This window comes from Triturus cristatus, chromosome 4_2, assembly GCF_964204655.1.
Source record: "Triturus cristatus chromosome 4_2, aTriCri1.1, whole genome shotgun sequence".
NCBI lineage: Eukaryota > Metazoa > Chordata > Amphibia > Caudata > Salamandridae > Triturus > Triturus cristatus.
The window spans coordinates 966,226,903-966,236,459 of NC_140586.1; the positions used below are offsets into that span (position 1 = coordinate 966,226,903).

General features: G+C 43.6%; 1 long non-coding RNA gene across 1 annotated transcript; it reads left to right on the plus strand.

Annotated features, from left to right (window-relative positions):
* The first annotated feature begins 2,080 nt into the window (after positions 1-2,080).
* Positions 2,081-8,674, plus strand: LOC146839160 (uncharacterized). The gene is made up of 2 exons (XR_014960802.1): positions 2,081-3,122; positions 6,040-8,674. It is a non-coding gene; the product is annotated as an uncharacterized LOC146839160 (long non-coding RNA).
* The last annotated feature ends 883 nt before the right edge of the window (positions 8,675-9,557 follow it).

Here is a 9,557-nt window from a genome sequence, read left to right on the forward strand (position 1 = left end):
TTCTCCTTGGAGATTTCAACCTGTGGGACACAGGGAACTTAGGGAACCACCTGAAGGCTCTGAATCAAACTTGTGAGAACTGCGGTCTGCAGCAGCTTATTCATAAGCCGACTCACAAGGGAGGAAATACGCTTGACTTAGTTTTTGCCAAGCTATCCGATACAGAGGTACTTAGTATTGACCCGCTGAACTGGACTGATCACTTCTTGATCCAGTTCAGGATAACTCTACCGAGAAATAAGCTGACGGGCAGTAATCCAACCACCTATCGGTGGGGGAGAGACTGGGCGAAACTGTCTAAACTTAGCCCAGCCCCCCTACTTTCCTGTCAGACGAACCTCAAACCTAGGGAGACAGTCGAGGCAAGTTACACGAGATATAGTAACTCCATCAATAATGTCCTGGAAGAACATATCCCTAGAAAAAAGCTTAAGATTAGAAACATACCCTCGGCGCCCTGGTTCAATAAGGAGCTGAGAGTGCTACGTGCAGCCCGCCGGCAGTCCGAGAGGAGATGGCGCAGGGCCTACATAAAATCTGATGAAATCGCCTTAAAATCAATTCAAGTTAAATATAAGCAGGCGATTAAGGAAGCATAATCCCAACTTTATGCAAGTTCTATCCTACAGGCACCCAATGGCTCCAAGGCCCTCTTCAATATTGTAAGAGACCTTGGCAACCCTGGCTGCATGACCAACAGTATCAAGCCTTCGCAAAACCTGTGTAATGAGGTCGCCACCTTTTTTACTGACAAGGTCACGAAAATTGTTGGAGGCCTTGATTGCAGTATATGGGAAATGCCTCCCATCAGTGAGGCTGTCAGTAAGGATGTTTTTCTGAGCCACTTCTTACCTCCCACAGAGGAAAGTTTTAGCACTATAGCTCGGCAAATCTCATCTGGCTCGCCTCTTGACCCCCTTCCTCACAAGATCTGGAAGGAGTTTGGACCTAAACTATTCCCTGGTCTGCGGCAAATATGTTGCCAATCTTTGAACGAGGGAATAGTACCAGACTGCTGGAAACGGGCGATAGTCACTTCCCTGTTGAAAAAGCCCTCCCTGGACCCCACGCAGCCTGTCAGCTTCCGCCCCATATCTCTATTGCCGTTTCCAGTTAAAATTCTGGAAAAAGTGGTCAGCAAGTCCCTGTCGAACTATCTGGAAGAGAACCAGCTGCTGGACAGAGACCAGTTTGGATTTCGGCCGGGGCATGGAACAGAGACTGCATTGACAACAATATTGGACAAACTTCGTATGCGAGCCGACAATGGAAAGTCTTCAGTATTGGTACTACTAGACATGTCGGCCGCGTTCGACACGGTTAGTCACACTATACTGTTGTCAAGACTGGAAAGTTTAGGGGTCCAGGGACGTGCCCTAGAATGGATACGTTCCTACTTAGCGGACCGGCAACAGGCAGTTATGATGACACCCTTCATCTCTCCTTGGTCCCCGGTTCCTTTCGGTGTACCTCAGGGCTCGGCAGTCAGTCCGATCCTTTTTAATGTATATCTGGGCCCACTGATCCCCCTCATTAAATCCTTCGGGATCGAAGTGGTGAATTATGCGGACGATATTCAACTGCTCTTCTCCTTTGAAGGTGATGACGCGGTCCCCATGAGTTCTTTTCAAGAATGCATGGGGCAGGTGGCAGATTGGCTGAAAGCGAACTCCCTACAGCTGAATGCTGAGAAAACGGAGTTGCTGTTCTGTCATGCTGCCAGAATATCCAACCCTCTCCAGGGTGAGTTCAGGCTCCGTCCGGGGGATCCCCCCATAGTAGCAGCTAAAAAAGTTCGCAATCTGGGGGTTATGATGGATGAGAACCTCCAGATGCAAACCCAGGCCAACAAAACAATTAGCACCTGCGTTTCCCTGCTAAGAGCCCTCCGTCAAATTCTTCCACTCCTACCTAGTGAGGCAAGGCCTTTGGTGGTCCAGAGTGTAATTCTAAGTAGATTGGATTATTGTAACTCCTTGTATTTGGGTGCTCCCCAATATATTGTACAGGGGCTACAACGAATCCAATCTTCGGCAGCCAAACTGGCACTGAACCGACAACGTGATTCCTCGGCTGTAATGGCAGGGTTTTTGGCTTTATTTAGCAGTGATAATAGATCATTATTCTTGCTCGCATCTAGTATAGGCATTCTTAGCCTGTGTTGGCCCTTTTAAGCCCTTTTTCCAGACCTAGAAGAGGATAGCTGCTTAATATGCCTTTATTCTTGACTTTAACCTGTCTATTGCCTATTGGCTTTGACATATTAGATATATTGGTATGGTTCATGTAGGTATTCTGACAGAGCTAAGGAGCATTTCACCCCTTTCAGGCCTACAGGCCTAGAGCTAGAGGGACTCCATCTTGATGAAGCTGAGAGGCTTTTCAGGGCAAAGGCAAAGTTTATAGTTAAGGCTGTTTTTCACTTGGAAAGAACCGGTCTGGGCCGGCCCTTATCGGTAGGCTGTATTATTCTCTGTGTAGAAGACACAACAAAAGGCTGGCCACCTGGGAAAGTGTCCTTGATGCGAGGTGATGCAGAGACCCGGTGGGCGGCGGGCTGATGGCTGGAACTTTCCATGGGGAAACAGCATTCTATATTTGTGAAGTGCAGAGGCGGAGTCAGTGAGTCAGTCAGAGGGCAGTCGAGGAGAGAGTCCAGCAGCAGAGAGAGGAGAGCAGTGGAGTGGAGTTGGCAGAGAGAGAGAGAGAGAGAGTTCAATCTGGAGAAGAGCTGAGTTGAATATTGAGCTGGAACTGAAGGAAGCAGTTGCTTATCAGGAGGAGGTGTGAATAGCTGGAGTCTGAAGTAATGCCTTTTAGAAGGGACGGAGGAGAGATCGTGGACTAACCTATGGGAGCAGATGGAGTTAATTGGACATTGGCGCAGAGACAAAGCGAATAAGATAGTAGAATGAACGGTGATCAGAGCGGCAGGAACCATTAAGAGTGAAGACGCAAGGTGGAGAGACAGTTCGTGTGGGGGAGAGGAGTCCAGAGACAGAGCGATCAGCGCAGAGGTGTACCCAAGAGTGCAGGAGAGAGAGAGAGAGCATGAGATGAGCCAAGGCACAGACGAGAGAGGAACCCAGATGACAGCTAGAGCAACACCTCATACTAACCAGGTGATGTCGTATTCATCACATTAGCTACACTTAATCTTTTCCCTTTCAGCGGAGTGTTCCTGTTATGTGTAATCCTTCTCTTTTAAGTAGTGTGTTCTACCTATAGCCTTTGTTAGATTTGTATTAATGTTTATATTACTGTAATAAATGACCCCCAGTTTATAACAAACTGGTGTGTAGCCCCTATTCTTGTCCACTGAAGGTAAATGAAGCTCCTAGGTGAGCACTAGGCGCGTGAATGGATGAGTAATCCCAATCAGGTAAGTGGTGATCACATAAATAGGGAGTGAGTGGACCTTTGATGCCAAGAGCAGGTAATACACAATAATCTGGACCCACATTCAAAGTTATTATTGTAGTTTCATCCCGAGTAGACAGCTGAGATAATATCCCAATATATATATATATATGTATAGGTGTTCATAGGAATGTGGTCGTCGTTGATATGCGGCGTTAATGAGAGCGCTGAGTAGGATTATCAGCGTGTAGGACTGCCGGATTGCAGTTCGTGTATAAGTGAGAGCGGCGGGAGGGATACCGCCGTGTAGGTTTCGCAGGATCGCGAACAATTTGGGAGAAGAGAGCACTGGGTTCTGCAGGCCCGTGTGTAGATACGCCGGATTGCGTATCAGATCTGCCCTAGGGTAGAACGGTCTGGGTCAGGGTGACCGCGAGGCCAACTGATGTGAATAAGATATTGTAGAAAGTCCATATATGTATATTGTCATTCCCCATTCTTAGGTGCGATCTGTATATTTATCTTTATATCTACCCATTGTAAATATGATCTAAGAAGGGAAGGTGAGTACGTTTTGGCTGGGTCACAGGGGCCCCTGGGGGCTGATCCCATCTAAACAGAAAATCCAGCCATTACATTTGGCGTAGTCGGCATCTTACGAATCCTGTGTGACCTTGCCATGTGCTTAGAGAGTTTTCCATGTGTTCTGAGGGAGTGCCCTGAACGCTAGTTCCATCTGGCGTAATGTTGCAGTTTATGTAGCCTGTTAGACCTATTGGCTTGAACAGTTGCAGCGTGAGGAGATTGTATTACATCATGGCATTTGGTTTATTCAGGGTGGAAGGAATGGTTTTCATCTTGGTGTTTAAACTGTCAGAGTTGAAGGATGACATTACATGAGGAAGCCAGTTACATCTATGTGATGGTTCAATTGTATAATTGTGTGTAAAAAATGCTTTTAAATTGCCCATTCAATTGCTTGCTGCATCTGCTTATGCTGTGCAATGTGAAATGTGTTCATTGTTCTATGATTTGTGGAGTTCTGTGAATATAGCTCCTTGTAAATATGACTTGTGAATAGCGCCATATTAATGTGACTTGTGAGGTGCAGGTTCTCATGTTGATTTATTGTGTTCCTTGTGCATTGCGCCTTGGATACATTGTTTGTGAAAAGATTGTCTTGTAAATATGACTTGTGAATAGCGCCATATTAATGTGATTTGTGAGGTGCATGTTCTCATGTTGATCTGTTGTGTTCCTTGTGCATTGCGCCTTGGAAATGTTGTTTGTGAAAGGCTTGTCTTGTAAATATGGCTTGTGAATAGCGCCATGTGGTCATGGCTTGGACAGGGCATGTTATCATTACGTTTGGCAGGAGAGAGCTGGATCTTTCTCGGGTGCTTGGGGATAACGTTTTGAAAATATGTGTACGTGTTATCTGTAAACGTGAAGAGATGTGCTCATGACTTTCCCATGTATTCATGGACATTGGGGAATGATTGTGCTTGAGCTGCCAAAGGGTTAATATCTTGAGTTGAGATGGCAGCCTTTATTTTTTACATGCTGTCAACATGCATGGTTATCTGACCTGACTATAAAAGTCAGTGAATTATTTTAAGGATTTTTGATGGTTTGATTTTGACTTTTTTTTTTTTGGTTCCTTGGTCAGCCTACGTGCTTTGTCAGCTTCTTGACGGAAAGGTAACATCTTGTGTTTTGAGAAGGGTTCTGTTCATTTCACATTCCTTTTGAAATGCGTCTACGAATTTGTGTGGGTTTGCCTTGGAACTGCTGTGGTTATAAATCTACCAGTCGGATTAAGGAGGGAGCTGTGTTCTTTTAAAATGAGTGAAATGTTGAAAAAAAAATGGCCCTGCTAGAAGTGCACGCTACGGAGCTGTTTTCATTAATTATTTCTTTGAGGGTTTTCCATCTAGAAAGGTATGTGCTGGTTGCAATGATCACAGGTTGAGAATAATCAATCTTGCCCGACAGTGCATGGTAACATGTGCTTTTAATTAGTGAAAGGCAACCGTGTGCCTTTGAAAAACTATAAAATGTAACATTATTATTTTCCCAAATGTAAATTAAAATGTATTCTTTTATAAATGTGTCAGCAAAACATTAAATTAAATACAATGTTGAAATGTATCTGCATTTTATGTTGTTTTACAAATTATTTCTCTTTCAGCAGCTGACAATGGACCATGTTAATTCGTTTTTTTTTTCCCAAATGCAGAATGTATAATCTTGTGTGCATAAGTTAGTTGCCCCTTTCTAAATAAGTGCTGAATTAGTTAGACACAAATCTTTTTAGAAACTGGAGCTTTTAAGTAGCAGTACATTGTAATAGAATTGTTTTTTTTTTTTTTTAAACTGTTGCCTTTCGTTAGTTAGCACATTCAGGCCTGGGAACAAAACTTACAAGGAATTTGTTTTTTGACCTTGGCAGACCAGCTGGTCTGCGCAGACGAATTCTTTTTTTTTCATTCTGCAAGCTCCGATCACGTCCCTGTTTCGTTATGATTGGCTATTATCCAATTTTCTTCCGCGGACGGCTTGTTTATATAAGGGCGGGAGACCTGGCTCTTCTTTTCGATAATGAAAGGCACCCGGGGTGCTTTTTAAATGGAAAATTTTATTTTACAAGAATAATGATACTTCTTCTCTTGTTTCTAGGATTGCTGCAGTTGGGGTGCGTGCGTGTGTCTGCCCACTCCCTTTATTTGTTTTAGCTTTTTATTTTCATGTTATTATTTTAGTTTATTGTTTTGGATGATGGAACCAGACCAGACCAGACCAGACCACACCGGGTGATGGATGGCCGCATTGGAGGAAGTACCGAGGATGCAGGGTGGTGGCCTACACTGAAGAATTTGGACATTTACTAATAGCTTGGACAATCAGGCCCCACTTTTCAAGCAACAAAAAAAAAAAATGCCTGCAATTTTGACATCACTACAAGCAGGCCCCACTTTTAAAAAAGAATTTTTGTCACCTATTATAGTTTTTCCAAATGAAGGACTTTTTTTTGTTGAATGGTGGTGCACACATGTGTTCCACAGTATGTAAAATGGCTGTTTTAGGATTGGTGTTACACCAGCTATCTTGTAGAAATTGGGTTGTTTTTTACTGTTCTTATATTTTCACCTTAATTGCTCACTGGGAGGTTACCTTAAAATTTGGATTGTTCTGGGTAGAGTGTTTTTTAGTATGATTGTGTATTAATGTTTGCCCAGACCTTGCAATTGTATTTCTCGGATTTCACTTTAAATTGACAAATGTCGGCAGGTGGGCCTCATTTCGGCCTATTGTTATTTTCATCTCACATATTAGCACCTACACCATTAGTTTCATGAGTCATCATTAGCTTAAGTTAACTATAGTAGGTAGGCCTCATTTAGGCCTATTGTTATTTTCATCTCACATATTAGCACCTACACCAATAGTTTCATGAGTCATCATTAGCTTAAGTTGCCTATAGTACGTAAGGCTCATTTAGGCCCTTTCTTGTTCTCTCATTAGGAGTTGAAACACATTTAGTTTTTAAGTTGACAATGGTAGGTAGGTCTCATTTAGCCTTAAGTTGTCCGAAGTAGGCCCATTTAGGCCCCTTGCTGTTTTCATTCAACACATAAGTCCCTACATCACTAGATTTCACCAGTTATCATTAGAAGTTGAGGAACATTTAGTTTGAGGATGCTTTGGTTAGTTTCTTTCGTTATCAGATCCAATCTTAGATATTTTCAGCATTCGAGTCAAGGGTGCTTTGATTTGTTTTTAGGTTTCTATTCCCTACAATTGAGTTTCAGGTGGAATTTTCTTGAGTTGTCATTGTTTTTAGGGAGTTTTTTAGGTTTTGATTTGTTGATAGATTTTGTTGATGTTTGTTTATTTAGATGTTATTGTTTGTCAGATGTTCGCAAGATAAGGATCTAAGGGTGGATGGCAGAGATATTTAGCAGTGATATAGATCTTAGTCTTGCTCACATCTAGGATAGGTATTTTTAGCCTATGTTGGATAGATTATGTTGATGTTTGTTTAGATGGTTGTTGTTGTTTATAAGATGCTCGCAAGATAAGGATCTAGGGTGCAATGTAATGGCAGGGTTTTTGGCTTTATTTAGCAGTGATAATAGATCATTATTCTTGCTCGCATCTAGTATAGGCATTCTTAGCCTGTGTTGGCCCTTTTAAGCCCTTTTTCCAGACCTAGAAGAGGATAGCTGCTTAATATGCCTTTATTCTTGACTTTAACCTGTCTATTGCCTATTGGCTTTGACATATTAGATATATTGGTATGGTTCATGTAGGTATTCTGACAGAGCTAAGGAGCATTTCACCCCTTTCAGGCCTACAGGCCTAGAGCTAGAGGGACTCCATCTTGATGAAGCTGAGAGGCTTTTCAGGGCAAAGGCAAAGTTTATAGTTAAGGCTGTTTTTCACTTGGAAAGAACCGGTCTGGGCCGGCCCTTATCGGTAGGCTGTATTATTCTCTGTGTAGAAGACACAACAAAAGGCTGGCCACCTGGGAAAGTGTCCTTGATGCGAGGTGATGCAGAGACCCGGTGGGCGGCGGGCTGATGGCTGGAACTTTCCATGGGGAAACAGCATTCTATATTTGTGAAGTGCAGAGGCGGAGTCAGTGAGTCAGTCAGAGGGCAGTCGAGGAGAGAGTCCAGCAGCAGAGAGAGGAGAGCAGTGGAGTGGAGTTGGCAGAGAGAGAGAGAGAGAGAGTTCAATCTGGAGAAGAGCTGAGTTGAATATTGAGCTGGAACTGAAGGAAGCAGTTGCTTATCAGGAGGAGGTGTGAATAGCTGGAGTCTGAAGTAATGCCTTTTAGAAGGGACGGAGGAGAGATCGTGGACTAACCTATGGGAGCAGATGGAGTTAATTGGACATTGGCGCAGAGACAAAGCGAATAAGATAGTAGAATGAACGGTGATCAGAGCGGCAGGAACCATTAAGAGTGAAGACGCAAGGTGGAGAGACAGTTCGTGTGGGGGAGAGGAGTCCAGAGACAGAGCGATCAGCGCAGAGGTGTACCCAAGAGTGCAGGAGAGAGAGAGAGAGCATGAGATGAGCCAAGGCACAGACGAGAGAGGAACCCAGATGACAGCTAGAGCAACACCTCATACTAACCAGGTGATGTCGTATTCATCACATTAGCTACACTTAATCTTTTCCCTTTCAGCGGAGTGTTCCTGTTATGTGTAATCCTTCTCTTTTAAGTAGTGTGTTCTACCTATAGCCTTTGTTAGATTTGTATTAATGTTTATATTACTGTAATAAATGACCCCCAGTTTATAACAAACTGGTGTGTAGCCCCTATTCTTGTCCACTGAAGGTAAATGAAGCTCCTAGGTGAGCACTAGGCGCGTGAATGGATGAGTAATCCCAATCAGGTAAGTGGTGATCACATAAATAGGGAGTGAGTGGACCTTTGATGCCAAGAGCAGGTAATACACAATAATCTGGACCCACATTCAAAGTTATTATTGTAGTTTCATCCCGAGTAGACAGCTGAGATAATATCCCAATATATATATATATATGTATAGGTGTTCATAGGAATGTGGTCGTCGTTGATATGCGGCGTTAATGAGAGCGCTGAGTAGGATTATCAGCGTGTAGGACTGCCGGATTGCAGTTCGTGTATAAGTGAGAGCGGCGGGAGGGATACCGCCGTGTAGGTTTCGCAGGATCGCGAACAATTTGGGAGAAGAGAGCACTGGGTTCTGCAGGCCCGTGTGTAGATACGCCGGATTGCGTATCAGATCTGCCCTAGGGTAGAACGGTCTGGGTCAGGGTGACCGCGAGGCCAACTGATGTGAATAAGATATTGTAGAAAGTCCATATATGTATATTGTCATTCCCCATTCTTAGGTGCGATCTGTATATTTATCTTTATATCTACCCATTGTAAATATGATCTAAGAAGGGAAGGTGAGTACGTTTTGGCTGGGTCACAGGGGCCCCTGGGGGCTGATCCCATCTAAACAGAAAATCCAGCCATTACATCGGCGCAGCAGGCATTAAAGGATTTACATTGGCTGCCCGTAAAAGACAGAATCAGCTTCAAATCCCTGGTTCTGGTCCATAAAGCTTTACACAATACAGGGCAGTTACCCTTGCGAGAGCGTTTCTCTTGGTATGAACCTAAAAGACTTCTTCGCTCATCCAATCAAGGACTAGTC